The sequence below is a fragment of the Oreochromis aureus genome, linkage group 6 (genome assembly GCF_013358895.1).
Source record: "Oreochromis aureus strain Israel breed Guangdong linkage group 6, ZZ_aureus, whole genome shotgun sequence".
In the NCBI taxonomy this organism is placed as follows: Eukaryota; Metazoa; Chordata; class Actinopteri; order Cichliformes; family Cichlidae; genus Oreochromis; species Oreochromis aureus.
Genome location: NC_052947.1, coordinates 14,548,467 through 14,555,470, shown reverse-complemented (window position 1 = coordinate 14,555,470; position 7,004 = coordinate 14,548,467). Strand labels below are relative to the sequence as shown.

The following is a 7,004-nucleotide window of genomic DNA, read 5'->3' as shown; positions in this document are numbered from 1 at the left end:
GGTTGGGATGGTTGGAAGTTAAATGATGTTGTAACTGTTTGATATCAGATTTATCAAAATTGATAGAAACCATCACTCAGTAATTTACCCCCCCCCCCCACACACACACACACACAAAAAATATATATAAATTCAATAACTTATAATACATTTTAATGTGCACAGACTGCCTCTTTCCATAAATACATATTAGTATCTGCCCCATAGTAATGAAGTATCTACATTAAAGCACAAGACTTATCGGTGAGGTAACGAAGCTAATAAAATGTCGTGTGGTTCCAACGGTAGCTACGTTGGATTTTACTGAGCGTTATAATAACAGCGTGTCACACAACCTTTGTTTACAGTTTGCAAACTAAAGGAGTTAGAGCAGAGGTCGGCAACCCTAGGCACGCGTGCCACGGTTGGCACGCGAAGGGTTAACTGGACTGGACATCGGGCATACCGGACATTTGCTCGGTGGCCCGATGATTTTTTTTATTTATTTATTTTTTGGTGGTGGTGGATTGGCCAGACGCTGGTCGGTCTGTAAAAATAACTCAGTTGTTTGGTGGTGGCTATGGCGTAGCTTCCACAGATTCAGTAAAATTAACAAGTGGTGGAGGCCAGCAGGTGGATGAGGGAAGGGGAGGCAGGAGGAGGAGAGACCCGAGGCAGCCGCCGGTCGGAGCGTCAGGTGAACTGAACTTCAGGTAAGAAGTTATGACCTGCAGTCTATCTGGGTCAGATATAAACCAAGTTTAGGTGGAGTTTATTTTCGTTGTGCTGACTTTTTACAGTCAGTTACAATAACTCGTACTGCGTACTAGCTTGCATGACGGAATTTATATACTGCTGGGCGGGTGCTATGATTTTATTGATAGTGAACTTTATTTTATTCATAAGGTTAGTTAGTAGAGTTGCCAACCGTCCCGTACAAACGGAATTCAGAGAAATTATTACGCGTTTCGTGTTGAGCTGAGAAGGAACACAGTTTGTCCTGTACTTCAGCCAGGATGGAAAAAGACACAAAGCTGGAGTTATTCTGTGTCTTTGCTGCACAGCTGCCTCTTCTTCTCCTCTCATTCTCTCCCCTCTCTCTCCTGTTGCTACTTCAATCATGAAACTGATCAATGATCAGCTGATCAGCTTTTCTCTCTTGTTTGTTTATCGCCCACTTTGCGCCAGAAAGAGGAAACCGCCGGATGTCGCACTAAACAACAGCAGCACGTTTAAGCTTGGTCAGCTGTTGTTAGAATTTATTTAATATTAATTTCTAGTATCAGCTGAGGTTTTCTGGAGCCACAGCTGTAAAAGCTGCTGGTCATGATATGGGTTTGTATATCTGGTGAGAGGGAAACATGCAGATGAAACCAGGAGATGTCCTTACTGAATCATCAGAGCTGAACAGGTGATGGAGAAACAGGTTTACCTTTTAGGTGACATGAATGAGTTGAAGGGAAGTTATGAACTGTTTCTCAGAGACAAATAACACCAGGATCATTTTCTAAGTAGCTGACAGCTGGTAACTGTGCAGGGGCGGATCTAGCAAAGTTTTGCCAGGGGGCCAGGTAGGGCATTAACAGGGAAAGGGGGGCACAAAGAAATACTTTCTTATTCTCATTTAAAATGTCTGGCTGTTATTAAATAATTATCTGAAGCTTACAACCAAAGTTTTTATCTGACGTAAAATGAATAGAAATCATACATTTACCAACAAGACAGTGTACATCACTGTCACAACAGCGTTTGTTTTCATTCAAAAGCTTTATGGCTTTAATATCTGGGGGGCCGGTCTTTAGTCAAAATGCATCCATAGACTCTAGACACAATGCATTTTTGGGACTTTCAGGTGTATGGACCAATGTTTTATCTTCTGATCAAACCAGAAATCTTTAATGAGCAGCTAGATTTGTCTCGCATTAACTGGCTGAGTTAATGCCAGTTAATGCGATATCGAAGCAGCTGGAATCCACAGCTGTGCGTGTTCATGGAGCTTGCATTTTCACCTGCTGGACATCACTACCTGACAAGTTTAACTGTCTTCAGAACATTGCAGAGGCCTTATTGACAGTATTTGGCTCTACATATCAGTGTGAGCAGATTTTCTCTCACATGAGTGTCCTCAGGTAGCCGTCTGAATGCTGGACACTCGGAGACCTGTGTCTCTGAGTGGGAGACCAGAGATCACATTAACATGTGTGTCTCTGTATTAACAAACATGCCATATTGGCCCAGTTTATTTTTCTTATCATTGTTGTGAGGAGACCATAAATAGCATTTGTATTTTCTGTTGTACAGTTCATTTGCTGTTATGGATAAAAACTCTTTTTTTGTTTCAAAATAGCTGATAACTATTCGCTGATAGCTGCCAACATTTGCAAACAAATATAATTCTATAAAGTGGTTCTATATAATGTGTAACTGTTCATATAGAGCGTTATTAAATTTATTGCTAATGCAATCATATGGCACACTGACTTCTGAGGAAATTTTAAATGGCACTCGCCATCAAAAAGGTTGCCTACCCCTGAGTTAGAGAATGGCAGGCAGTGGACCAAACCACTGTGAGGTACATATGGGGGAGTCCGCCTTTAGAGAAACTTACACCCCTCACCACCACTTCTGAAATACCTGAAATTGGAACCGCTTGTTTAGTAGCTGAAATAACAAATAATTAATGAATTAAAAAAACAAAAAACTTTTTTTTCATCCATAAGTGAAAATGTTCAGCTTATTTCTGAAAAGTTCAAGTTAGGTTTCTCAAAATCGACTTGCTAAAATAACGCCGATTTTTTTTTTTACGGTAAACTAGTAACATGTTAATTTTTCAAGTTTTCCTTTAGAGAAGATGCGTTTTGTTTTAAGTGTCTAAAGTATGCATAGTGTAAATGCAATAAAAAACAAAACAAAAACAAAAACAAATAAATCATAGCCAGCTAAATAAAAAAAAGCTTTGAATTAAAGATAGTGTTACAGGTGTGCGGATTGATCCAAATATTGACAGTATCGATACCAACGCTGGTTTTAAACATGAACTATGAAAAATGTCTCAACCGTTTTCTGTTGACTGTCATGTCTATTTTATTTAAGTAACACGCTAAAAACAGAAGCTGACCCAGAGTTTAGAGACAGGCACTTTTACACTCCAGGTCGCCCCCCCAAAAAAGAAGAAGAAGAAAAAAAACAAGTTTCAAAATACACGAAAAACTGAAACGTGGGTTTTGTTGTGTCAACTAATTATTTTTTATAACTTTATATCACAGTGATTTAGTGGTCATTAAAACGTGTTCAGGTTTACAAATTAATGATGACTCATCTCATGAATCAGGACACACAGATCTCACATAAGCTGCCTTTATAGGTTAAAAGTATTAGCAATGCTGATCCTGGCTTTACTTAGTATACAAGTAAATAAGAATAACACAGCGCCAAATGCGGGGAGGTTTAATGTTGCATAAATACATGTTACTCTCCACCTGTGCTCACGCCTAATTAAACATACCCACTTATACCCAGCTCCTCACCTAGCCCACCTTCAGCGCTGTTTGCCGCCTTGTGATTGCACCAGTGCTCACACGCTAGCGCGCGAGGAGGGTGAGCTGCACGTGCATGCGCCCGTTCCACCTGGCCCAATCACGTACGAGGAAGCTGAGAGCAGCGCTACAGTCTGCCGCCGCTGCTGCGGAGCTTCGCACTGACCCGCAGCTCGGCCAGCAGCTCACCTGACAGGGCTGACAGACCGAGAAGACCACGCAAGATTTTCTCCTCTGAAAAGTATCTTTCTCTAACACCAACGGCGTCGGAGCGGAATTACGCATCCCGACGAGCCCTCTCGTCCGTCCGGTGAGTCAAGCGGGACGGTAACCGCCGCATCATCACGCTCTGTGTGTGTATGTGTTGGTGTGTTTGTGGATGTGCGGTGTGTAACTCAGGTGTGGAGAGTCGTTGCACCGTGAGGAAGCATTTTAGCGAGGCGCTGAGCGTTTAACCTTCCTGCTCCTTTGTGGGGGTTTTCTCTGAGGTGACAGTCGAGGTGTTCTGCAATGCAGTCAAGGTCCAAAATTACATCATTTTGGTGATTTAGTGTAGTTCAAGCCCTGAATCTGTTGCTTTTCTGTGCATAAACGTCATGACTGTGTATCTCAGTATTTCTCTGTAGGACTTGACAGCATCAGTTTAATAGTAAAAAAAAATAATACTGAGAAATGTTTTCTACATTACATTTAATTTTTCCTCCTTAAAGAAAAGTAGTTAAAGTTCTCCATTTAAACTATTTGAAAACTGTCTTTATACAAGAGTGTAAAATACCATAATTTTTTAATTCAAATCAGGAAGTAACCTATCAAAAAATTAAAATGTAAACAAATATGATTAGTGTGTAGTGCTCCTTTGGGGCTTTTGCATTTCCTGAAACTTTGTGCCAAAGTACGAATATTGATTATAGCTTGATGCATATAGAGTGTGTTACTACTGGAGTAAAAACAAGTGTTTCACCAGCACAAGCTAATTCAACATGTAAGACCATGCTGGTTTTGTCTCAGCCCCTGCCTTCCTTGGTTTTTGTACACTGCTATCCATGCCCAGATGAGTTGGAGTGTTGGGAACAATACCCTTCAGAGGGGAGTAAAAAGGGGGGGTGTCTCCCTGGTTCAGGTCAAGGGGGGTGGGCCACCCCTGGGTTGCTGTGGAGGCAGAGAGTAACATGGAAAACTCAATGCTCTGACGTCAGCCCGAGGAGGAAGATATTTAAGGGGGCTTGATTTATTTGTGTGGGAGCAGGAGAGGGGGCTGAATAGTTGCTGGCAACTTGGGTCCCAAACATGCCCAAATCTGTCAGCTATGAGCTGTCTAATACAGGAAAAGAGCTCAAAATAAAATCAAAGGCAAGGAAGTGCCACGCCTTTCACAGTGCGCCTCTAAGTGTTCAGAGTGGGTAGTGTCAGCCGTATGTGTACCTGTGGGTTATCTTTTCCAGGTATTAAAATGTATCCTAATGAAGCCTGCTCAAGTGTCTCGGTGCCCCTGGGTAAACACTTTCCTCACTGCAGTGTAAACATGTTTGCATTCCCTTCATGTTAACTTACTGTTGTCTCTATGGTGACGTGAACGCCTGCTTTATTTGTCACCTTTTGTACACCCGATTCTCACTCAGGATGTGTTTGTTAAGGCCTAGTTTCCTCCAAAATCATACACAAAATAATGTGATTAATGCTTAAGCTTCTGTGGCAGTCAGTGAAGCCAAGCGGTGCAGCGAGATTTGCTTAAAGCCGATCTTGGCACGAGCCTCAGATTGCTGAAGCAACAACTGGAGCCCAGAGCCAGAGAAGATAGACAGGCGGTTGCCTGCTGCAGGCCAGACACTGATCACCTGTTAACAAAAGAACAAACGGGAGATGAATAAAGCTCTTTTCTCTTTTTCTTTTTAAAAAAAAAAAAAAAAATCTGCAGCCTCACAGACGGTGTATCCCGTGCCATCTCATCCCTCCATTAGTGTCACTATCCCGCCTGAGTAGGTTTTGGTTTCACCTGGGTTTCTCCTCCCTCTGTATTTTTTATTAGGAGATTCAGGGCTTGTTTTGTGATCGGATGTGTGTTGTTGTTCTGGAAAATTCCCTCTAAATAGCTTTGGCCATGGTGTGTCATCGCTAAGGCTTTATTTTTCTTGTAAAAAAAATAAATCCCACAAAGTACTAGAGAACTAAAATATTGCAGTAGAGTAATGGCTTGTGTTACTATATTTAACAGAAAGACACCCATTTCTCTGTTAACTCTGACCAGATGATAAAGTATGTGTTCTGTTTGTAAAGAAATCATTGCACCTACGTTGCCATTTGTTGCAAAACCAACAGAAAAAAAAAATTAATTACTTGCTTGCAGACTGCAGCCAGAACCTCACAGATTTGAAGCAGAAATTCCTGCATAAATAGTGACGTGGTTGCTGCAGGGCTGGAGTTTAACTGCAAGATGACTTTGGAGTTTGGTTTTATATTGGAATAAAAGCAGAATACAACCAACAACTAAGTCCCCTGATGCAACGAGATGTGTTGCAATCAGGTTGTGCTCATTGGCAATTTGTCTGCATTTATAAATTAGACTGATTTGCAAACCTTCACCTATCTGTTTAAGAGTGTCTACAACTGTTTGGTTGCCTCCCACCAGACGACCTGTGCAGTCGCCCTGTGATCGGAAGGGATTGCCCAGAGTCACAAGGAGGCTGCTATCCCAATTTTACTCTGTGTAACTGAGCCATTATGGAGAAAGGCTCGGGTATAGTGAAATATATCAGTGGTGTCATGCCAGTCCTATTAATTACAATTATAACCAGAGATATTATAAAGCAATGACCTGAAAGTCATATTGAGATACAAGGTAGACTTTTGTAATGCCAAAGTTGCTCCCTGAGACCCAATCATCAATTATAACTGGTGAACAAGGACTCGCATCATCCAAGCCAACATGGCAGCTGAGCTTCATGACAGTTTCAGTTATTGTAGCAAAGATGCAGGCAATTGTAGTTATCTTTTTCTTGGCTAACACTGTCCATCGTGTGAATGAGCACAGCATTTCTTCAGTGCCAAGGTGCGATCTGGACAGACGCTGACTTTGTCTGTAACCATTAAGCTGTAATCATGTAGAATAAATATAGAATTCAGAGAACAGCTTTTTAAAGCCTTGTTTTTAAATCAGATTTGACTTGTGAGTCAATATGCGCCGTTTTATAGCTTGCTGACTTTTAGTAGTCATTCATATAGATGTTGGTATGGTGTCAGTTGCACAAATTAACTGTGGAGATGGCTGCTTAGCGGCAGAACCTGTCCCTACAACATCTTTGTTTTTGTTTTTGTTTTTTAGTTTAGCTTTTTGTCCACTCTCTAAATTGCCTGAAGATGGAATTTAGCTCAAGAAAACATCTATTACCCAAGTAGATTTGGAAAAAAAAGCCTTTGTACAAATAGCACAAATACTTAATCCGACATATCAACAGTGCTGCAAATTAATCACTGAGTCCATTATTAATTTCA

General features: G+C 41.2%; 1 protein-coding gene across 1 annotated transcript in view; it reads left to right on the top strand.

Annotated features, from left to right (window-relative positions):
- The first annotated feature begins 3,524 nt into the window (after positions 1-3,524).
- Positions 3,525-7,004, top strand: part of fhdc1 (FH2 domain containing 1) — a 29,899-nt gene continuing 26,419 nt past the window's right edge. Inside the window, exon 1 of the mRNA XM_031729813.2 lies at positions 3,525-3,825. The gene's annotated coding sequence lies outside the window, so the exon portion shown is untranslated. The remainder of the gene's footprint in view (positions 3,826-7,004) is intronic.